General features: G+C 39.2%; 1 protein-coding gene across 11 annotated transcripts in view; it reads left to right on the forward strand.

The window, feature by feature from the left end:
• SIPA1L2 (signal induced proliferation associated 1 like 2) overlaps nucleotides 1-25,298 on the forward strand; it is a 264,070-nt gene that overhangs the window by 121,331 nt on the left and 117,441 nt on the right. For 5 of the 11 annotated variants that reach the window (XM_419564.8, XM_040698289.2, XM_040698290.2 and 2 more), the window contains exon 1: nucleotides 162-372. The exons of 5 other annotated variants lie outside the window; for them this stretch is intronic. The gene's annotated coding sequence lies outside the window, so the exon portion shown is untranslated. Of the gene's footprint in view, nucleotides 1-161; nucleotides 373-6,108; nucleotides 6,165-25,298 lie in introns of those variants that run through there. One more of the 11 variants, XM_040698285.2, reaches the window with a different exon arrangement.

The raw sequence follows: 25,298 nt of genomic DNA on the forward strand, positions 1-25,298 counted from the left end.
GGGCCTGGCCGTTCCGTTGCGCGACAGCGCGAGCGGCCAATGGGGAGTTCGCGGTCCCCCGGGACCGAGCCGGCGAAGCCAATGGGAGGCGGGGCCGGCAGGAGGTGGGGTTTGAGTGCGTGAGCGGGGCTGCTCCCGCCTCTCCCTCCGCCTCCCCTCCCGTCCGGCGGCGGAGCGCACTCGAGAGCCAGCGCCGGGCAGAGCGCGCGGGAGCGGGCGGCGATCGGAGGAGGAGCGGCGCGCGGGGTCCCAGCGGTCATCCTCCGGCCGCGTCCCAGGGACGGACGGGGAGGGAGGAGCGGCGAGGGGACGGCGGTGCCCGCGTGGGCGATGGGGGTCCCGCGGCCGGAGCGAGGGCAGCGGCGGCTGCAGGTAAGGGAGGAGCGGAGCGGAGCCGAGCCGGCCGCGGGCAGGGCGCCCGCGGGAGATCTCCGGGGACGCGGGAGCGCTTCTCCCCGCCGGGTGCTTCGGGGTCCCCGCGCTACGCACGACGGAGCTCCGCTTTCTCCGGGCTCTGCGAGCCGAGGGGCGGCAGCGGTCCGGCGCAGCGCTGGAGGGGGCCGCTCGCTTTCCGAACGGCGCCGCGATCCGCCGCATCCATAGCGCGCGGCGGGTAGGCGCGGGGATGAGCGCCTCGGAGCCGTCCTGCCCCGCTGGGAGCAGCTCTGCTCCGGCACGGGGCTCCGAGCTTCGAAGCCCGCTGCAGGGAGCGTGGCAATCACGGAGTTAGTTGGCTCCGGGGCCGGCCGCTGCTCGGAGCGGAGCTGCGGAGCTGCGGAGCGCCTCGCGTCTGGGAGAGCGGAGGGAGGCTGTTGAGCCCCTGCTGCCTCCTGAAGTGGATTTCGTGCTTTTTTTTTTTACTTAGTTACCGCATCCGAGGTTCAACCTGCGTTTCAATCTGTATCCTTCGGCACTCTTTGTTGCCGTGCGCTCCCCAGGGGTGGATGCCGCGTCTCCAAACTCACCGCTCGGTTCGTTACGTGACAGCCCCTCGGGATGGGTTTGACGCGGCTCTGTTCTTCCGGCCCTGTCGCCCTGGGGGCTGCGTGTCGGTGCGGGTGCGGAGGCAGCGCTCCTGACAAAGACGACTCCGAAGTTGCCGAGTGTCAGATGTGGCTGTTAGCGGTCACGGAGCGGGGCAGGGAGGCGGATGGGTGCCGGGTCGCTTTAATGCACCGGTAGTCCCAGCGTGTCTGCTTTCGGTCCCGCTTCGCTAGGGGAAACGAGTTCGTGTTTTCTGCGGCATAAAAACTAGAAGTTAGCAGGGAATTGCTTACATTAATTTCCCCAAGCTCTTTTGTGTGCGGCTTTCACTTCTACAAGTTAACGCTAGATGGCTTTCTTATATCAGATATCCCACCGAGAAGGGAAGTGTGTAATCTGTTTCTGCAGCCTGCTATTTCTGTTTTTGTCTATTTTCTTCCTTCGTGTGAATAGTAAACTGCCTTCTACATCGGTTCGGCACTGATGGGAGCAGAGCAGGATTTAGTTTGCTTGCTGGCTGACGTCACTCAGCGATCAGACCGACTTGCGTTTGTGCTTGTAGGCATTATTCCCTACGTGCTGCTACCAGCAGCTAAAGGAAGTTTGTTTAGTTGGAAGATAGTTCTGAACAATATTTACGTTCCTTTAAAGGAAGGCAGCTGGATAGGAAAGGCTGTTTGAAAATTGAAAGAAACAACAATTCAGTCTCAGTTATTACTTAGTTGGGCTGCGTTTTAAAAAGGACCACAGTACGTTTGTCGGCTAATTTTTCCCCAGATCCTATCTGTAACTGCTTCAGACAGGAGTATTTTAGAGCTGCATTCAGGAACACGGTGCGTCGCAGCCTGCGGGGGATAGGAATGCGTAGGCCTGATGCTCTATTCGTGTTTTTCTTCAGGCTTTCCAAAACTGTGCCTGTTGTCAGTGCAGTCCAGCATTTCCTCTCTGTTTGTCTCTTTGCTACCACCTCTGAAATACTCGAATCTTAAATTTCATCTTTCAAACGTGTTTCATTATTAATGCAAAAACGCTTAAATCATCAATGAGCGATGATGCGTTAGGGATATTTAAACATCACTTAAGCTCCACAACAGCTTATTTATAATTCATGTAGCTTTCATATAGAACAAGATCACGGGGAAGGCTCTAAATGTATTGTCTTGGTTTGGCAAGTCCATTGGGTTGGTTTACCAGGTCACGCAGCGCTTTAGATATAACAAGAAGGAATATCTACTTGTAAGGATGCCAGGCTGTTTCACCATTCATGTTGGATCAATTGAAGGTGTCATTCATATATGCCAAGGGTATGATGTGAAACCTCGAGCTAAACAAAACCTCATCATTTATTTGTTTCTAGCTGGCATTTGTTTACTGTGCCAGTCAGACTATTCTTTAAGGTTTCTTCTTTGTTGTCATAAGAGAAAGATAATTCAGTCTTTCTTGTGGACACTTACTGATAAGCACTATTACCCAAGTGCATTGTGAAATATTCTTGCAGATGTCGAGTGAAATGAGGAACTAAGCAAAGCAGTGGTCACGCAGGCAAAGCCTATCCCACTCTTTTACTGCGTGATGACCTTTACAAGTGAACTGAGGCAGTTCTTTCATCACTGTCAGCATCATGTTGGACATGGTAGTCAGGCATTGCCCTAAGCTTGTTATGTGCAAAGCAGCAGTTCTGTCTGCAGGAGAAAGTATTTGCTCCTTATCTTAAATGGAACTAGGGTTATGTATAGGTGGCTGGCTGTTAAATTATTACCAGTAGGTTCATGCTTTTTACTGGTGAGTGTTACAGTTTGGTAATAAGGAGTAAGAAATATCTCCTGTATTTTCCTACTAACGTTGCAAGTTCCTGGTTGTGGAAGGAGGGTGGGGTGCTGGGTTATCTTGTTTCTCACATTAGTCATCCAAAATTACCTAACAGTGGCCATACTGACAGCTTGAAATGAAGTTGTGGTTTGATGAATGTTCCTTTCTCTTTCGCTGCAATTTTTGCTTTAGAATGTTTTACTTCCATAGTCCATTTGTGCTCCAGCTTGATGGTTGTTTGGGCAAGCTGCACTTGGAAGCTGTGAAGTAAAGAGGAGATGGCTGACTTTATTTTTTTACTGTAAGTACAGCACCACAATAAATATCAATATGTTAAGCAGCATAATTTGTGTTCAATCTTTAAAACATTACTTCCTGCAAAGTTAAGACAAGTATCACTTTTTCTCTTCATTTTTTAAGAGGATTTTCATCCTCTATAAATCTGACTGGCTCAGGAAGTTTAGGCTTGGGGTGCACCTCAATATTATTATGCCCTGTTTTTTTTTAACTGTATTATTTTAGGCAACTACTGTAATAACTGTCTACCAATCTGAGAGTCCAATGCCAAGCTCCAATTGTGGAATTTCCATTCAGTAGATGGAGAAGTATGTTTAACACTTTTCTATTAAAGAAGCACTAATTATTTTTAATGCAGATTGTGTTAAGAATGCCATTAATTCTTGATAACACTCAGCAGTGATGCCATATGACTTGAATTTTTTTTCTTAAGAAATGTTTGGACTTCGTATGAATTAATCTCCTGAATGTGTAATGAATGTAATCAGCAGCTGCTCCATCTTTTTGAACCCACAAGCAAACAGCCTTCTTGGATCTGTTGTGAACCATTTTAAGAATAGTAGGTGTTTGAGAGGCAGTAGACATTGTTTTAGTCACTGTTATCTGGGGAGTTCTGTATTCTTGAAGAAAATGACCTGCGCTTGCTTAAGAATAATTTTGCTTGCTTATTTAGGACTAAGAGATGCAATGAAGAAAGATGCTGTAGTGGGAGGAGGGAATCCCTTGGAAATGAGGGAATCTAGAAAACCCAGAAGGAGAGGTATGAAGCTGTGCTGTAGTAGCTAGGAAGGCGGCAGTAGCTGAAGTTGTCATGACTTCCCCTCCCCCTCGGCAGCTCTGTGAATTCAGATGCTTAAATGAAATTCTGAGCACAAGACTTGGAGTTCTGCTATTGACTTTGATTCTTTTCTTACATAATGTCTTCATTTGCTGCCCTGCTTCCTGCAGTGTGACATATCCAGCTTTGCAGACATTTTTATAATCCTCCCGTAGCGTTTGCCATTCCTTCATTCTTCCCCCTCTCCCTTCCCTCCCTGTTGCCCCCTCACTTCTCACTGACACGGTGCCTGTCGGCTGTGACGATGCTTCCTGCTGCCTCATCTGCTAGGTAGGTTTTGGAGTCACAGGAATTTCAAAATATAACTTCCCAGACTTAAGTGACATGAGAATGGTTTGATGGGGTTTATGTTAGAGGATACGTAATACAGACACAGAGCTCTGATACAGATCAACAGTTTGGGCTTCTGTTTCCCTTTTGGCTTACCAACCTTTGTTTTAAATCAGATACAGCCTATGAAGCTGTTTTCTTTTGGTTTGGGGTTTTTGATTTTTTTTTTTCTTTGGGCCCTCCCTTATTCTGTATGATGAGAAGGGAAAGGAAATACTGACCTACCATGCAGTTACCCCTATTTTGTCCTTCAACTTGGATTGTCACACTTATTCCCATCATATCTGATAAATTATTAAAGGCTATGAGAATTAAGTGGCAAGTAAGGGGGGTAAGAACATAGTGGGGAGTAAGAAGAGAATATGGCTTTCTGTAGATGTTATAAATGCATGTAGTATTAAAATCCTTGCTGCTTTTTTTTCCTTTCTCTTGGGGGAGTAGAAATGAATTCTGCAATTAATGCACAGTTAGCAAAACTGTCACTGCAAATGAGTGTTCTCTCTCTATCTCTTACATTTTGTGGGGGAGGCATTTGTGAAAGATAGGAAATCTTACTCAGTGGTCTCTTTTTGTCTTGTTTTTGGTTTTTCTTTTGCTTATTTATTCATTTATTCATCTAAGAGCTAATCACACACTCTTCCTTTCTGATTATTTTCATTTGTGGTTTTCAGTTCAAAGCTAATCATTTCCTACTTTTAGATACCTAAAGAACATCCAAGGAAACAAGTACCTTAAGTATTTCTCTAGGCTCAGCACTGAAAAATGAATACTTCTCATGTATTGCAATATGAGAATTCACACTAAATGTGTGTGTCATAAAGTGGGAAAGAAAGTGGGAACAATGCATCTTTGTATATGCATACATCCTCATGCATAATGTGATATCGTATACAGTGTGTATGCAAGCATACGTCTCTCGCTTATTGTAGTGGCCAGCTGCTCTAGAAGAATTAGGAGCAGCTTAAGGTGATCAGGTTATCTCGCTGCTCTGCTGTAGTAAAGTAAGCCTTTGTGAGGTTGTCAGGACAACAGCTTATTATTTTTGTTCCTGGTATGTTGTGTGTCTTTTTTTTTTCCCCTCCATAGCAATGAAGGGAGCTGTTTCAAAGAGTGGTTGTGTTGCCACGCAAGGATTGCCAGCTGTGATTTGGGTTCAGCAGGATGCTCTGGGTTTGTCATGTAAAAATTCTAATTGATGATGAATGCAAACCCAGTGTGAGAACAATTTCATTCATTGGACTAATGCAAAACAACCCATTGTATTTATAAACCCATAGCCTATTTTCTCAGCAGTATTGTCACTACTCTTCTGTTCTATTCCATCTGAATCCCAGAGAAAAACGTTGTGTGTTTGGCAGTATGGAACCTGTGACATGAGTTGAGACAAGGTAGGAATTAGTTTATGTCAGCATGCACTAGTCTGTCACTGCAAAGCTAACGAGTGAAACCACTGGGTATTTCTGTTAGTTTACTTCCACGTTTCACAAAAATGTGGTATGCAAATGGTGCTCCATGAGAAACTATACAGTTACTGTCTTAGTTTTGCCATTTTGAAGGACCACTAATCTCATTATACAGTAAATGAAGTGTGGCGAGCTAAATGACTGAAAGGTGCTTCTCTGCATGCGGTGCAAGAATGGCAGTAATTTTGGCTGATATAACTTAAAGGTTATTGGTATGTGTGTGGGAAATGCTGAGTCACAGCCTGAACCACTGATTGAGCACCTGGGGAAAGGACCCGGTCAGCCATGGGAGCACAGGTGAAGGCAATTCAACTGTGCAATTGGAAGGGGTGGAGCCTGGCTGCACCTCTCTTAGACCTCATTTAAGGGCTGACTGCTACTGAGGAAGGATCTCTTTCTGGAGATTGCTCTTCTTGCAGTTCTCCTGAGAGCCTACAACACAGGTGAGCATTTTCATTTATTTCTGATTATTCCTTTCCAATGTGATAATCTTTCTAGTTTTATGATCTGTGGAAACTGGCCTAACCACATCACTCTGTATATTTGTTGATTGTACAGTGTTAAAATGTGCTAACACATGGGATTTGTTTTGATACTTCCATAGCTTCTGCTGATATGAGGATATCCTTTAGTCTGATCCTCTAAGTCTTTGATCTGGGTCAATCTATATAAATCAATTAAATGATGTCCAGGTAGCTGAAATCCTTCATCAGAACAGTAATGTTCTACTGCAAATTCCTTTTTTGGGCAACTGAAACAGTTTATTCACAGAGTAAATTGAAAGATATATAGACAGTTGTAGAAACTGCCTAATAGAATCAAACTATTGGGATAAACCTGTGAAAGCACAAATGTTTTCTCCCTTACTTGACAGTTAATCTGGAGGTGGTTGTCTTCCTCCTCTCGGATTCACTGCTACTCTGATATTCATGGTGTGTTTGTACGTTTCTTTCAGTCACACAGCCTTGTTTGCACAGGAAACCATCCCAAATTCATCTATTTGAAGAGCATGAGGCTAGGTGGGGTAAACATGGTGCTCTTTGTAATCCATAGCAATGCGGGAACAGGTTTATTTCCACTTCTAATATAGAATTTAAACAATTTGCTAAGGGAAGGAGAAGAGATAGATGAGGTTATCTGGATTGGTGAAGAGCTGTAAAGGTGGTTGTTCAGAGTGTTACACCAAAAAGCAGCCAAGCAAACATCTCTTGAGCTCCAGCGGTGTTTTCTAGGTGAGTTGAGGTTGCTACTATTAGATTAGAGGGACTTGCTGGGAACCTGAACTTTTGGTAACCTCTAATCCTGGTTCCCTGAAAAATCATTGTTGTCAGTGGAGACTTCTGAATGAAGGGCAAACACTGCTTCATTAGCCTGTGAGTTTCTGAGATTTGATAATTTTGCTAATGTCAGTGCTTCTCTCACTCAGGGGATGCTTTGTACTTTTTCTGTGTGGTTATGTAACTTTTACTAATGAAGTTCCTGTAAGTATAATTACCCTTGATCTTTTCTATCAAATCTTGCTGAGTCAAACAACAGGCTCAAAAATTATTGTGGCAGAGGGAAGAGTTTTGCTGTACAATTGGATAAAGCTTGTTTCCTTGTAGAATAGTTGTTAGAAATACCTGACCGTTCTTTTACATCATACTGCCCTGCAGCAAACAGATATTAAAATTCATAATATTTCTTAATTTTACTGTTGTGCTTTTAAGTACTGTTAAATATATAACAGTATACTATCAATTATAGAGTGTGCTGTTGTGCCTGGTAACGTGCATGCTAACTGCATCTTGGTATGCACAAGCAGTTAACTGAATATCTGCCTTGCTCTGTGTCTATGAAAATGCAATGCCTGCATGTTAAAACAGAACATTTGCATATATGCATAGTAATATTATTTTCTCCTAGGAAGTAGATGTTGGATGTCATGTTTTCCTCTTTCTTATGTAGTCTATACTCAGCAGTGTTAGCATTTGCTCATTTGACTGAATTCAGGATGCCTGTAGGTCAGAGGTGTTTAAAACTGCAACTGATGCTTCTCCTGAGCCAATTCTTTTCTTTACCAGCTGTCTCAGCCACATCTTTCAGTATGATATTTGTTTGTGACAGCTCCAGGAATAACTGTGGGAAAAGTAACAATATGCATCTCAAATATTGTAGATCCTCCTCTCTATGACTTAATATGAGATTACATGGTTGGGGGAGAAAACAATACAACAACTAAGAAAAAAAACCTGCTGAAACCCAAACTGTTCTTCATGGACTCCCTGCAAGTCACCTTTGGGTCACTATGAAAACTTGCTCAACTAGAAATCCAAGTAGAAGTCAACATATTTATTGCGTTTGTGTATGAAAGATAAATAATTTATATTGGTAAATAAAAACTTCCATTTTGGTATTTGTGTTCTTTGTTACAGCATGAAATCTTTCCTGTTGCATAATTAATGTAAAAAGGGGATACCATTTCTGAGTTTCCTTGCCTTGGTGGTGAAATTAGTGTCTCTTTCCATGGACTATATCTGCAGATGCTAAAGTTTGAATCTTTTCTGTTTTATGTATAAACATATTCTTCTTTATGTGTCCTCTTCCTTAAGAGGAAGAAATCTATTGCAATTGTTTCTTTGTTGTGCTTCTTTTTAAACTTAAGCAATCGTTAGATAGCCCTCTGTGAAGACCTTGAGTATCTTTTACATGTTGTTTATTGATAAGTTTGTGACCTTTCTGTATATTGCTTAAACAATGACTTCTATTAGCTAAGATTGAATAGTGCTTATGGCAGTTTGTTCATCATTTATCTTGGTTTTAACCCAGGCTTTTAGCATGATTTCACAGCATCTATATAATAAAGTTGCAGTGTTATCTTTCCAATGGGAGGACTAGAGGAATGAAAAAGTGGCTGGATTGCCAGGCTCAAAAAAAGTTTACAATCAGTGGTTCATACTTTGCGCGGAGACCAGTTATAAGTGGTCGGGGGCCTATCTTGTCTAGTACCACTAATCAATGACCTAGAAGAGGAAATGAAGCCTGTCCTCATCGAATTAGAATGTGACATCACATTATGGAAGTTGTTGATATGGTCAAGAACAGTGCTCTGTGACTTAGAAGGGCTGGAGGAATGGCCCGTAATAAACATTGTGACCTGCAACAAGGATAAATGTAAGGTCTTATGCCTGGGGTGGGGGTTGTAGAATCTCTTGCAATAGTACGTGCTAGGGACTGCTTGCCTGGGAAACAGGTTTGCTGAGAAGGACACGAATCAACATGCCTGTGTCCTGTGAAACTTACCATGCAGATTGCTCTGAAAGTAATGCCTCCTATTTTATTTCTGTGGAAACCACAATGGATACTTTGAGGCCAGTAACACTATTTAATAGAGTAAATTCTCAGCTACAAAATGCTGGTGTGAATTCAGTGCTTTGAGCAGGCAGTTGGATTATGTGATGTCCCAAAGTGCATTCTAATGTGAATTATTTCATATAATACCACATTCATTGATGATAGTTGGTCTGATAATTGAGAATTTTAGTTGACATTCCACTATATTGTTTGTACTTCATCTATTGCAGTACAGAGTAGTCCTCTATTATGATATTGGAAAGATTTTTATTTAAGCCTAAGAAAGTCTTTTGTACTTCCATTGTGTATTCTTTGTTTAAACCAGTTGACAAGAATTCCCAAAGAGGTTATTGGCAGTTAAAATATTTTATAACTGTAATCCATAACAAAAGAATAAGCACTTAAAGAAAATGGCATCTTAACAGGTTTTGCTTCAGATATATATCGCCAACCTTGTCACTGAATTCTAAAACATGATTAGCAATACTAGAATTTGAATGTGTGAACATCTGTTGAACTACTCAATTGGATTTCTTCCAAAAAGATTGTTTTACTGTTAAGGAACAGGCCAGCCTGACTTTGAATTTGGCTCTGAGCCTGTCAAAACTGAATTTGTATCTAACTCTCCTGTTCTGATTACTAATTTTATTATTGTCAAACTTCTAATAATCTATCCTGGAGTTATTTGTACAACTGCTAAAAAAGAAAATGGTGGAAAATGGTGTGGTAAGTCTTAGTTTAAAAATCCAAAATAAAGAGTTCAGATCTGAAAGCAGGTGCTGTCTCTATCTTTCTATCTTTAGTCTTACCTCTTAGGTTATTAACCATAAAGAAAAGCCAGGAGTACCTCAAAAGATTATGATTTCTGTTCTTGCTCATCCAACTCCACAGTAATTTACTTTAAAGTATTTCTGTGCTTACCAACACATGAAAAAGACCTTTAGATCTATTTTGGTTTTTATATGTTTGAGTTTTTTAAAACAAGATTTTATATAACATTCAGCTTCAGTATGAAAGAGAATGTAAATGTGTGTTGAGTTAAGGAAAACAAACAGGAAAGGGAATGAAAAGTATTTCCTTCAGTGTAAACCTTGTTTAAGTTGAAATAATCCTGGTAGTGCTCCTCAGTTGGCAGAGGGTTACAGATTCACTTCTGATGATATGCTACAGATAGGAAGGATTATTTTTTGTCCACCTTTTGGAGAGGATGTAGAGAAACTCAGTTTTATGTCGTTTTGAGTCACATTTTCAACAGGAGACAAAACTTTAGTTCTATAAAATTGTCAGATCTCAAAAATTGTTGATTTGTAAGGCTGATAAGTACAGATGGGCAGTCCTAGCCTGCAACTTTCTTTATCCCGAACTCAAGTATTTGCATCATAATTATTCTTGTTATTTTATTAAACAATGGGTTGCCGTAACCCAGGTGCAAGATCTTGCACTTGGATTTCTTGAACCTCAGGAGGTTCACCTGGGCCCACTGCTCAAGCCTGTATAGGTCTCTCTGGGTAGCATCTCATCCCTTGGGTTTGTCAACCACACTACGCAGTGGTTTTACTTTAGGTGCTTTTCCTTTCATCCTGATATTACTGTCAGACCTAATTCTTTTGAGGTTAAACTAGTCAAAACTTTAACTAGTCTTTAAGACAAACATTTAGCTTTTCTTATGCAGTATGGTGACTAGAAAAACAGGTCCTTCTCTGCACTTGCTCTATGGGTTGTTTGGTTTTTTTTTGGTTATGCCTAAGAGGAATTTAAACAGTATTTTATGAAGAATTGTCTGTGGCAAATAAAGTGGTGTTGAAGCATTACTTCCACTGGAAATATTGTGCAATTTTGTGTCCTTGTTGAGTACAATGTCATGGTTATTCTTTCTGGTGTTCTGATGAGCTACCAGACTGAAAAATTCTCCTTTCGTTCTTGAATGAATGACTTTGCACACAAAAGTGAAATGAAGTTATTCCTCAAATCTCACTTTGTTCTTTTTCAGTAACATTTTGACCTTCCTTCACAGTGCAAGTGCTTTCCAACTGTGTTATATTCAGATTTCATTAGCAACTTCCACTCAGTGTCAAGGCCATTATTGAGAATATGAACTAAGACTGGCTTCATCATTGATCTTTGGCTTCATCTAATGAACTACTTTACTTCTAGCTTTTTTCAGGATGGTGTACTTCCTCTTGTTCTGTTTTCAGTATGGTACTGTGTCAGGTACATTCTTTGTTCCAGGTCGTATGAACAGGCTTCTTGTTTTTGTTTTTATACCATTGATGAGTTGATCTAGGGAAATCATGCTGCTATGCAGAGCTCATAGGATCCCAGCTGAAGCAGTAGTATTCATGAACATATCAGTGAATGTAAACGGTATGGCTTACATATCAGATAGTGCCAGTACAGTAATTTAAAATACAGTAGCAGCAGTATGACATGCTACTCTGTTCTTTAATTGTGTATAATTAATTTTTACAGTTTTGCTTTGTTTTTGTTCTTCAGGTTCAGTTTGAGGCTTAGGGTGGGGGGGGAAAGGTATCCCCTGAGCCAACCCTCTCCCCCTCATTTATCTTCAGTTTTCTTCCTCATTAAGGCAGTATGTCTGTTTTCTAAATTACTAACCAGAGATATCACAGATTACTATGTTGCAGTGGTTGTTTTTTTTTCCTGAGTGTTTTGTTTACTTGCCTTTGCTTGCTGCAGTGGTTTGACTCACATTCTTATAGCAGCTTATATACCAATGTTTTTACAGACACTAAAGTAAGTGTGCGGCTTCCTATATTTGCTTTATATTGATCTCTTTACTGATTTTTTTGTTTGTGGTTGTTCATTTTAACTAGAATCATTGTTAATGATTAATAACACTGAAGTTAATAGAACATTTGAAATTGTTGTAAAAAGATATTAATTTGTTAAAGTTTCCTGATAATATCTGAACAAGCTTTTGGTGACAGACTTTGTTTATAACTAGTCTTCAAGCCTAACTTCTTCCCCCCTCTATATTTATGATAAGCAATCTGTTGTCCTGATGTAACTTCTTCTCCAACCTTGAGGGCTTATTTTCTCTCCTAATGGATATTCTGAGAAGTCTACATTCTTTACTAGCATTCTTTACCAGCACATCATGAAGGAGTAGTGCTGTGTTGTAGGTAACTTGTTATCTTCTTTCATCTGCTCCTAACATGGAGAAAAATATCAGACAAAAAATTAGAAGTGGAAATACAGACAGAGAAGCCAAAGTGCTGAGCATTTTGGAAGCAGGTTTTGCTAAGGGAGGCTTTCATGCCAACTGTTCAAAACTGTTAAAGCAATTTGTGTTCTGTTATTGGATCTTGAGTAGAATGGCACTGTGTTGCCAGAAGACTGATGACTAAAGTGACACCAGAAGACTTAATATTTGTGATAGTTTATCCCCTAGTTTGTTGTTCCAGGAGGACAAAATCAAATACTCAGGACGGACTGAAAGTTGTTATAATTTCGTGCCTAGTGACATAGTTACATAATCATGGATGATAAAGTGATTTGGATCTACTTTTAGTGTGGACCTTTTTTGGAGATGAAGAAAGGATTCCTGCTCTTGATACAGCTAGATACCATTCAGTGCTGTGTTATGGATGTGATTTGTGACATTCTGGCTTCATGGCTTTTAGGCATTGCTCTAAATGAGCTGATGCACTTTTGAGACTGGTATAGCAAATCATATGTATGTGACGTAGCAGGGAAATCTAATCTAAAGTAAGGTGGTTGTTTCAGAGTTAAATAAAAAAGGTCTTTCTCACCATTCAAATTTTTCTTAACGTGAAAAAAGAAAACACTGTGACAAAAGCAAATAAAACCTGTGGATGTAGTGATCATCTTACGTGTTCTGTTAAAATGGAACTGACTGTTAAGATGTGCCAAAATATAATTAAAGATTTGGAGGGCAACACTGCTGATTTTTATCATTCTTTCTTAATAAGCAAGAACTACTTTCTTTGTGTTTTTTTTTTCAAACTGTCATATCTTGTCACTTCTGCTCTTTCAAGGTTATGACTGTTGTCCTTCAGGATTTGCCTGTGTTGAGGGAAGAAGTTATTGCTGCTGGAGTGGACTCTTGGGCCAATTTTATGCTACTCACTTGAACTTCCAAATGAATTATGGAAATAAATTCAAGATAGAACCTCAGATGTATGATCATTTTAACAATGGAAACATGGATTTTCTTTATGCTTCGTTTTGGTTTGGAATTATATCTAATAAATTACATATTTTCAGCTTCTGTTGTATGAGTTTCATAGAAGTCCTACTCTATCACTAATCTCCTTCCCTAGAACATTGCAAGAGAGCTATGGTGTTTGATCAGATACCAAATGTGTTTTAAGATAGAACTTTTCACAGTGTATGCCTTCCTGCCACCACACGCACGCTTTGTTTCGTTGTTAAAGATTAAAATGTAATCTTACTGGTGTAAGAGACTAGATACTAGGAAGAAATTCTTTACTGTGAGGGTGGTGAGATGCTGGAACAGGTTGCTTGGAGGGGCTGTGGTTGTGCCCCCTCCCTGGAAGCATTCAAGGCCAGGCTGGATGGGGCTATGAGCAACCTGGTCTAGTGGGAGGTGTCCCTGCATATAGCGGGGGGGTTGGGACTGGATGATCTTAAAGGTCCCTACCAACACAAACTGTTCTATGATACTATAATCTCTGGTGCAGTACCATCTACCTTTATAAATTATTACCACATTAGTAGTCTTGTCTTGTAAGGCATTGTTTACTTTAGCCATTAATTGCTGTTACTTCCAACAGTGTCTTTTTGTGTTACTATTTTTTTTTGCCCTCTACCTTTGTGTATGAATTTGCATTTCTGGAGATCAAGATACATGAGGGAATTTGAAGAATTTTTCATTTATTAGAAAGTTTTGGTTGTGGAGGAAAGGTAGAGAATGGTTGTGTGGAAGGTATGGGGTTGAACTGTGTCCTTTTGTTCAGCTATTGATGACTTAAGGAAATAGCTGTCAGTCAGACCTATAATTTCCAATTATTCCACAGGAAACTCTTTTCTTCACCTCCTCTTTGAAGCAGGAACTTCAGCACACACATGCTTTATTTTGCTTTCAAATTGTTTCATTTAACCATAGTGTTCTGGCTCTTAGTTTGCTTCTACCCTCCCCCATGAAACTAATAATTCAAAGTCAGCTCAAATCCTAGTGGAATTACTTACTTGGGAATAAACTGATAGAAACTATTATACTGAACCTTTCGGAGACAGTAGCTTCAGAAGCACTAAAAAAAAAAAAAGCAACTAATTACCAGTAGCTCGGGTGATTTATAGCAACAATATAAAAACTCTTATAGTTGAACTGACCACAGTAAGACCTTGCAGTTGAAATGTTATGAAACATCAAATTTCGGCTTCTAATTGTATGTTTATGACTTTCAACCTTTTTGGCAATAAATTAAGAAAAATTCAGTTTAGAATACATTTTTCTTAAACTATAATAACATCATTTCTACTCTAATACACTCTTCCTCCCCCATAATTTTTCCTTTTACAATAGAACTCTTCATGGTCTTTACTCCGTTCTCTATTCTGCCTCCTACACCCTTCTTCTGACTGCCATTCCCTACTTGTGGAATAACAAAATCACTTTTCTTTATTTAAAGAGTGTAGGCCTGTGGTATAACTGCATAACTCCATCCAACCCTGGATGTGTTACTGTACCCAGAGGAGCAGTATGTGTTGTTCATCTAGCCAGAGGCTGGAGGCAGAGCATGCATCCTGATGAAAGGCAGCTGGCTGTCAGCTCACACCTTCTGCCTGGGAAGTGTGTATTCAGGTTTGCTTCTTGATCGGTCATGCCTGTAAGGTTGCATGTTTACTTCTGCCAAGAGGGCATGCTCTCAGCCCCCAGTTAGGCCAAAAGCACAGGTCACCCGTTGACTTCTGGCAAATAAGTAAGAATACTTATCTAGCAATGTCTTGTATGGGACTAGTACAGTACCTAATTTAAGAAAATTCAGGATAGAGTGAGATTTCTTGTTTGTTTTGAATTCTTTCCTGTGATGCAGTGTTCATTCATTAATAGAGGATACTTTTTACTCTGTACAAGCTAGTTAGACTTGAATGTTTTTTTTTCCTCTCAGTTTGAGGGAAAGTCAATCTATCGAACGCAAAGATAATGGCCTTTTTCATTTGTTTATTCCTAACTCAATGGATTTTAGGTGCCTGAACACTTTCCAAACTACAAATCTTAGCCTTTTTGTTTGGTACCTCTAGGATTAACAAGTTTTATCACATAGATGAAATATTAAAGTCTGGTGCTTGGGTATGATGGTGATTAAGGCCTCTTGAGTCCTTTCCAACTTGGGATATCCTGTTATTCTATGCCAAGCTTGCCACATTTCAAGAAGCATTTGAAGAAAGCTCTCACACACAAGGTGATTTTTGTTTTTTCTTTTTTAGATAATCTTGTTTGAAACCAGGAGATGGTTTTGATGATCTTTGTGTATCCCTTCCATCTTTGGATATTCTGTGATTCTAAGTAGCTGGGACTCTGTATATTATCAATATCTCATAGTTTGACCATTGGATTTTATGTCTTGTAGAACCAGACTTTTGTTTCTAAATACTTTGTATTAAACATACAGTCAATAGGAAGACTCAGGAGCTCAGGAAACCTTGACAGAGGCTCCTTGTTAATTCACTTTTCTTTTTTCCTCCCTTCTGTGAGACTACCTTAGCCACTAGCATGTTTTGGTAGCATTTTATGATCAAAGATGAGCAACTTACAAAGCACTAGCAGATGGAGAAAGTAGGTTAAAAAGGGTGGCATTATCTTAGTAGAGTAGTTAATATTTGTAATCAAGAGATAAGAATCCGTAAGTTTATGTCTCATCAAACAGCAATTTCTCTCAATGACTTGATGGGTGTTAGGTCCTCGTTTGTTTAGCTCCCTGTACTTGAATACATCAAGGAAAAATGGAGATTTTTTTTTGCCTTCATGATGATCTTAGATGCAGGAGGAATGAGGAGACCAAGTGAATGGAAACATCTATTTACTGATAGTAACTTCCATAGGTACAAATGTATTCAAAATGCTTCCGTTTTATTGTTAAAAGAATAATTATTTGGAAAAAAAACCCTTTAAGTTTATTTTTTATTTATTAATTTAAATGTCAGATGACAGCATTTGTTATGGGTTTTTTCCTCCTTCTATCAAAAGGATCCCCTTCATGTCTGTCTGCCTGTTCTATGACTAGGTCAAATGGACTTGTAGACCTAAATTTTGTCAGCATTGATATTTTTGAGCGGAGACCCATACAAAGCAAGCTTGAGGTTTGCTAATCTTTGGTTTTTTTTTTGTTCATGAGTACTTTTCCATTACTATATCAAGAGCAATTTATGACAAAACAACCTATTAATATCAGAGTTCACAAGTGAGTAACCTGGCTGGCCAGTCTAACTGGCCTAACACTATGGTCTCAATGGAACAAAAAAAGACCTGTCTGAAAACTGAATGTTATCTTTTGTAATGAACTGATATGAGGTAAACAAAAGCCCTGCAAAGTGAGCCTGTCTTTGTATAGAATTGTCACAGCTCCACAGAGCTGATACAGATTCTTTTCACCTGTCACTTTCAGTATAATAGAATCAAAGCCTGGGTATAAACTTAGTCCAATTGCACTTGTCTTATTTTTGTTTCCCTAAAACCAAGTTCTGATGCCTACAAGGTTATCTTTCATCTTTCCCTTCATAGTCCCAAGGTTCGGAATCCTGATTTCTTTTTCTTCTGTGTTCGTACAGGAAAATCCACTGACAATTTTTCAGTATCTCTGGGATTCAGAAATCAGCATTGGATACTGTGTTACTCCTGTTTCGGGGAACAAAAAAACATGTCAGACAAAAACATTGAGCCCTCCTCATACTCTGAAATATAATGTGTATATATAATGTTCTTTTTTCCTCTTGTAGTCCATGCATCTTTAAAGTACACTAAGTTGAAAACACTTCTGTCATCAATAAAAAGCAACTTTGTACCTATTTTGTTTTTAAAAGAGTTGTTTAGAAACTGTCTAGCTAATAATCTTGACAGAGGCAATAAATACGAATAACTTTATTGGAAGAGGAATGTAAGGCCGGGGTGCTATTTAAGATACTTAGCTCTAGTAACTGTTAAGCATGTGTATTGCAATTGTACAGTTGTCTCAAGCACTTCTTAAGTACCACTCAGTCTCATTCTTAACATTCTTGAAGTGTAGTTAGAATTTCTTGGGAAGAACCTTCTACTAAGTGGAAATAAAATGCAACAGAAGCCACTGTTGGGTTTGGGAGAGGCTGAGTAAATGGGTGTGTGTGTGTACGTGCTTGTGTACATGGCAGAAATGCAGAGGGAGAAAGTCTGTGACTGACAGTTTCATTGTCTGTTCCATACACAAACCAAAAAAGCAAAACCCTTTTAGATCTGAAGTGAATCACTTTCTTCTTTGTTCTTTCAGTGATCTTGGGTTTACAACTCAACAGAAAGGAACAGGTTACCCGTGGCCTGTAGAATCAGCTTAATACATGATGTTGTTGTTGGGTTTTGTTTTATTTTTGCATATCCTGTTAAACTTTAAAACCTGAAAACTTTAGAATATTACTGTCACAAAAATGGGATTACTTTTTAAGCCAGCTGATATTTATTATTTAAACTGTGGAGTTCTTTTGGATGCTAGATAGCTGTATGTGGAAATGGTGGATCACTTGACAACTATGTTTTGTTACTCTTTATTGCAATTTTTGGAACTGAATATATTGTAGATAATGTCCTTAGAGGGTAAAAATTGTTATACAAGTGCATCACTGAGCTAAAACTGCGTGGCTGCACACATAGTAACTGATTTACGAGGCACTCTGAGACTATTTTATTCCAACCTTCCTCCTAACAGCAACTGCAACTTTGTAATAGAAGCATTTGTCTTGGTTTAGTTTTGACTCCGTGGCTGAGATAAAGGTGGTATATTTCTAGAATTTTGGCAGCCTTAAAGGTTGTTTCAGGTCAGGTTAAATTCCTTGTAGTTAATGAATATTTTTAATGAGCCCAAAGACTATATTCACTGGACTGGAGGTCAGGGTACTGAATGAGCAGACTTTTAAGGCAGAAGATGTGGCATGATGTTGGTGCCAAATGTACTGAGTGCCGTTCAGTCTGGGCTACTTAGAAGGATGCAAGAAGGTGCAAAGCCTTGCTGATTTCTAAACTCTGCCCAAAAATATTGGGCATGGACAGTCTTTTGGTAAAGTTTTATTTTTGAGCAACTCATGGGCAGCTATTGCTCCTGTTTCACAAATACTCAATAGCCATAACTGCTTCACAGTTAAGGCCATTTGTTTAAGTTCAGAAGCAGATGGCCTCCTTAAAAATACAAACCCAGAGAATATTTTAACTGAAGATGGAACGAAAGTAACTGTATATGGCACATGGCAATGTGAAACTGTCATTCTTGCTAATTATTCAGTAAATTAAATGTGTTGTATTTTTTATGTCCCTTAGACAGTACTTAGACAGTAGAGTCTGTAAAAATCCTTGATAAATAAGGACTTCACATATCTGCTGGTACAGCACACCAAGCCTGTCTTAGTAATTTTTTGTTTTATTGGTGGCAAGCTATTATCTAGTCTCTTCTCTTGCGCTGTAGTGCCTATGGGATGCTTCTAGTTTGATTGTCAGGTTGGTTTATTTAGGCGCGTCTGAAATGCATGTTGTGTATTTCTCATTTGGAACCAGACAAACTATGCTGTGTTTGTAGTATGTTTTTGAAGCTTTGTTTGCGAGAACAATGGGTTTAAAAATGTAAACTGGAAATCTTATTTCATTAAAAACCTGTTTAAAGAAAATAAAATAGAGAACACGCATCTTGTAAATGGAAATGGAAAATGAATCCAAACAATATAATTCTGACTAGAAGCCAAGTTTTAATTTTAAGATAAATATGAAGTTGCTAACTATTCTGTTAACCACTCAGTAAAGAAAACTGGAATGAGGAGAAGCAATGTAGGACACAATTGTCATAAAAGGGAAATGTGAATCTCTACCTGTAGATAAGTTTTATCATGTAGATTCCCATTTCTGTAAAATACAAAGTTAAAGCTAAATTTTCTTGCTCTGTGTTCTTTCCACAGTTCTACAGTGTCTGATTTTTCCTAAGATACTTAGGTTGCTCTGAAAGTAATGCTTCTTACTTCTATGGAAACCTCAACAGATGCAAAGAGTACAATAACACTATTAAACAGTGCTTTTTTAGTGAAGAATTTGCTCTATTTTTCAGCGTAGTCACCATTAGCCAATTCATGTGGATGATCCGCTCTCTGCTTTGTGACATGACAGCTGTGCATAGCCATCTGGAACGTGACTTCTCTTTCACACTGCTGTTGTCTCTGCTGAAACACACCACCAACCACCTCAGTGTAGCAATGTCCAATGTTTGATCACCTTAAGTGTTCAACAAGTGTAGATGAAAGTTAGGTGCAAATTTCCTGCATGGAAGAATTCAGTGCCACACCTTCACTTCATATGCACTTCTGTGTCAGATGCAATTTGGTTAGGCTGCCTCTGTCACATGGTAACAAAATGGAATGGAATTATTGGAGGGGAGATTCAACTACTGCTGTACCAACAATGTCTGCCTATGATGTTGTAGTCCAACATAATAAAACAGGAGACATTACTTTCAAAGCATCCCTTGTAGATGATGGAAAAAAATCAGAATTCTGCAAATTTGCTTTGTTGTGTTTATTAAAACTGCTTGTGAATGAACTGTCTTTGCAGTTATATCAGGGATGAGTGAATTACAGTGGTGAGAAAATTAGTTTAATCAGAATGTCTTGTATTAAAACACATGGAAAGTGGTGTGTAGGTTCTTTTTTGTCTAGCAAACAGAATATGTGCTGGACTGTAACGTAAGTATATAAATATAGGGCCTTAGTTATGATGGGAATTTAAAACACTTAGTAAAAATGTTTTTTATCAAAGTAATTGCAGAAGAATTCATTTCCATTTGTCTTTATGTATATTATATATTATGATTCCCATGTCATCGTTATGTTAAGTTTACACTTTATGGGCTTCAAATTTTTTTTTAATGTAAGATGACTACTGTAGCTTAAAGCATCCTGTGTTGCAACTTCCTTAAAAAGTATTATTTCTCCCAGTTCACCTGCTGGGTGAAATTATGGTGATTTTTTTTGTCTTTGTTGTCATTGACACTAGACTCACCATGTAGCTAAAATCTGTCACTAAAATGGTGATCTGTGGATATGAGTTAATGTTACTTAGGGGCTGAAAGTTTTGGACTGATTCCAAATTGGTCAATATGAATGTGAAAGAGTATTTTTGTTAGAGTGTATTATAGTGTACTTCTCAGCTCAGATCTCTGCAGTCTGTAGAAGGGTCATTATTAATTCCTTATGTTTTATAGTATGTTTTCCTTATATATTCCATTATATTTTGCACTGTGTGTGCATTTAATCTGGCTTATTCCAGTCTACTATTATACCGTGTAATTGACTGCTGACTATAAAAAGCAATGGTTGTAAATTATGAGACTCATATTCTTGGAATGAATTTGATGACCAGTTATGCTATTTTTGTCTCTATGCTTCAAAGGGAAGTGGGAGATATTTAAATGCAATTGGAGGCATTGTCTGTCTTTTCAGTGTTGGATCATAGAATTAAGGTTGAAAGAGGACTGTACAGAATTTTGAGTAGGCTTTTCAATCAAGTGTATAAGTGTCTATGAAAAGCGCTGTGATGTTATTTGTGTTGACTGAAGAAATGATGAAATCAATTGCTAAATTTAGTGAACTAAGCGTTGTTTTTTAAATAACTAGCTATTTCAGTGGAGAATAACAATATGGATATCTGGAAGGTATATTGAATATTTTGATGTTAAACATCCAACTTTGTTCCCCACAGTTCAGGGGAGATGTTGAGGAAGTGGGAAGCACCAGTAGCTTGGGTAGTAGCTCCACTGCTTGGAGCGCATGACCTGTCACGAGATGTTGATAGAGCTAGGCTTGATTCTCCTGACAAAGCAGCACCTAGTAGGTGACCAAAGAGCATCACACAGGTACTCAAAGGGCAGTTACAAAAACAATAGTGTGCAGTTATTTCTCCATGATAACAGGTGGGCCAGTGACCACAGACTGTGATTTCGTAGGGTTCCTGTTAGATGTGAAGAACGCTACTGGAAGGGCAGCACAGCCCAGGAATTGTCTGCCTGGAGAAGCTGTTGAATTTTATCTTTGAATACCATCTTTGGAGGTATTCAAGATTCAATGAAACAAAGCCGTACCTGACCTTTTCTAGTGCTGCTGACAGCCCTGCTCTGAGCAGAAGTGTGACTATCTGAAGTCTCTCATAACTATCGCTGTCATGATTCTATGATCCATACTCAAAAACATGCAATTAAACTCACTCCATCACTAGTGGATTGGTTGAGGTTTCAGCTCCCTGCCTTGTACTTACGTGGTTGTGTTGCCACTAGGGCAGTGGTACCAACTTTTAAAAACTTATCTACATCTTTGCTCATCCTCTTATTCACTATCTTTTATTACTACATTCTAAAGTGACTGTGGCTCATTTTTATTTGAAAAAGCAAGCAGTGCTGTCAAGAAGGCATATTGTACACACAGTGAGGCATTATTCCCAAAGCTCTAATACTGTTTATGAGAGAAAATAACACTACAAAGGAAAAATCCTCTCCACTGATAATATTTGAAATCTGCCATACTTCTCACTCTTGAAGAAAACAGAGCTGATAAAGATGTATTTATTTATTCTTTGTATCACACGGAGAATGAAGAAAAATAACAAAACAAGTTATTTAACAGTAGTTAAAGTATATAGTGTGTGTGTGTGTGTATATATAGTTATATAATAGTAACACAAGTTACAGACAAAATATTCAGCTGTCCTACGGGAAGAGAATAATGTTTTTCAAAATTGGAATTTTTTTAAATTTATCTGTGTGAATGACAAACTTAGCTAAACTTGTATTATGAATAGCACGTTTCTTTTTATGACTTCTGAATAATTCTTGCATCTTTGCTTTTTCTAAGCACTTACCCGATGTCAGTAACTTTCCATTCCACTTACCTTCAGTAGAAAATTATCAATACTGCTTCATCTTTATAGTTGACTTTTTTCATTTACTTACTTTATTATGGATGTAGTCAGTGATTTCTGTCTTGTGTAGTAACTTCAGTTCAGGCTGGTAACTTGTCTTTATCATTAAAATTTTAAACATTTACACTTGCGTATTTTCTCTTTTTTTGTGTGTGTGTGTAGTGGGTATCAAAAGCACTGCAAATCTCTCACTGTGAAACTCATGTTGCTTAATGCAGGACATTAAAAGCCCGTTTTCTTTCATTGTATGGCATGATGCTCAACTGTGCTGTGGTTATACCAAGACATTCATAATTAAGCTATTCATCTAATTTCTGTGATGAAGTATGGAAGAGCACAAAGTTTATTTAAAAAAAAAAAGTATATGAGGAGTGAATGCTGATATATATCTGGAGGAGATCAAGGAACCAGTGCAGACATTCAAAGCAAGGTGTTACAGAACAGATCAGAAATTGGCTATATTATCTACTCCGTATTGCGTACTGCATCTTCTATGATTTGTAGTCCAAGCATGATTATTTATAGTGCCACAGTTGATATGGTTTCGTGCTTTCTTTGTGGTCTTGATTACTATGTGGTTTTGCTGCATGGTCAATGTGAGGTGTTGCAAAGTGGGGGAAGAAATGCCTGGAGTTGAGCATTGCTTCAAAAAGATGGGGGGGAGGAAGAAGCTAGGAATGAAAATGATATTCATGTTAAGTACAAGAATGGCAGCATTAGAGGTGGCATGTTGAAAATGTAGATTGTAAAGATTTAGCTCTATTACTTTTTAATGAAAAGAAATAAATTGACAACGTATAAAGAAGGTAAGAAGGTGTCTAGTGACATTATGGGTTATTTCTAATAAAGATCATTTTAGTATAGTGCACAGGCCATTTCCCAGTTGAAAAGGAGTTTCAGAAGGTGGAGCTTTCTCTAGCTTACATTTTCTGTTTTTCTGATCAACAACACTCTTGAGTTTTAAATAACTCTTCCAAGTTAGAGCAGGGTTAATTGATTTTTTTTTTTTCCTCCTTCAAGGGAAGGATGGAGTTGCTCTTGAGTGTACATAGGAAAATGGGCATGTCCTAAAGGTAAACCTATTTATGTTCCTAGGATCGCTGTCCACCTTATATCACTTTTCTAATGAGTGCTCTTTACTATCCATCTCAGAGAAAGGATTATCCAAAACTGTATGTAGCTCAGCAGGTTCCATAAGCAATTCTTCTCACCAGTCAATCTGAGACTTAAGTAGACAAAAGCAGAATGGATATCACTTTTCAAATAAGTACTACTGTGCAATTAATTGCATTTAATTAGCAAATCTTTCCTTAAGTATTCAGACTGCAGTGATGTAATTTGTTTCACCAACTGATCACATTGCTTTCTGTTTCAAGCTAAACTGTCATGTTTTTAACAAGCTCTGAGTAACTGTATGTTTCAATGAAAATGTTTTGATTGAAACAGTATGATCCACATGTTAACCTTCAAACTGCATTTGGCCCACCTAGTCCTTGTAGTTGTCTTCCTGTTACGTTGAACTGTGAGGTGGTGTTTGGGGTAGTGTTCTGTCTGGTTACTGAATTCTGTTCCATGCTCAGCACTCAGCTACATGTCCAGGGTTGAGCACTGCATCCACCCAGTTGGTGGGTCATATCATTCCTTCGCTACACGCACAGGCACTGTTCCATAGAACTAGGAACAATATTTACTATGATGGTGAAATCGGAATATTCCAAGTTGGAATGGACCCAAAAGAATCATAAATTCTAGCTTCTGACTCCACACAGCACCACCCAAAATTCAAACCCTTTATTTGAAAGAATTCTCCAAATGCTTCTTTGATGTTCTGACAGCTTGGTGCCCAGCACCATCACCATCTCGGTGAAGAAACTTTTCCTAACCCCACCTACTCTTCCTATGACAAGGCACCCTAGTCTAAATCCTCCCAACTGGCCCTAAAACTGGAGCCTTGGGGAACTCCCCTAGTGATGAGCCTCCAGTCTGATGTAAGCCTGTCTATTATTTCCCTTGGAGCTCCACTTATCAGCCATTTATTCACCCATCACATTATCTTTTTGTCTAGCTGTGTGCTGGACACTTTGTCCAGGACTGCATATGGTAGAGTATTGAAAACTTTGCTGAAATTCAAAAAGGTTTCATCAACTGACTTCCCTTGGTCAACTAGGTGGGGAACCTTGTCAAAAAGGATATTAAGTTAATTAAACAGAACCTTCAAGACCTGTATCCAAATCACTGATGAAAACTATCCATAAAATGGAGCTCTGTGGAACCCCATTAGTCACTGGCCACCATTTACTGTTCCAAATGGGTCTATAGCTGATGAATGGTGGCCAGCCTGGGTCAAATAAAGTATCTTTGGCATAGATAGTTTGTGATAGCATTAACTCCCAAGATTTCTTTTCAAATGGAATGGTAAAGTGCTGCATTATTAGCCATCATCTACTTGACTGTTTTTTGACTTGTGTTATCCACACTTTGATGTGCATTAGAGAATTACTGATCTTAGAATGTAACTCTAACAGGTTCAAGTATTTTTGAAACTCACAAGCATGTACAAACTGAGTTATCAGTTGTCTTGAACCAACATTGCAACATATTGCTCTCTATAACTACCTGAAGGGAGGTTGTAGTGAGCTGGGGGTCGGCCTCTTTTCTTGTGTGACTAGTGATAGGACTAGAGGGAATGGCTTCAAGCTGCGCCAGGAAAGGTTCAGGCTGGATGTTAGGAAATACTACTTCTCTGAAAGGGTGGTCAGGCACTGGAATGGGCTGCCCGGAGAGGTGGTGGAGTCACCGACCCTCGAGGTTTTCAGAGAACGTTTGGATGTTGTGTTGAGGGACATGGTTTAGTGAGTACCATTGGTGATGGGTGAATGGTTGGACTGGATGATCCTGTGGGCCTTTTCTAACTTTTCTAACCTTAGTGATTCTATGAACGTGAGTTATTTTTCCTTTTGCTCATGACTTCTTTGACACTCAATTATGCTTGGTTCAAGGTAGTGCTTGAGAAGAAACTCTGTAAATGGGGAGTATCAGCATGAATTGTAAATAGACTTTGTGACTTGCAATCAGCATTTGTACTACTGAAACTTGTAAGGTAAGGGAG

Source organism: Gallus gallus, chromosome 3 (genome assembly GCF_016699485.2).
Source record: "Gallus gallus isolate bGalGal1 chromosome 3, bGalGal1.mat.broiler.GRCg7b, whole genome shotgun sequence".
NCBI lineage: Eukaryota > Metazoa > Chordata > Aves > Galliformes > Phasianidae > Gallus > Gallus gallus.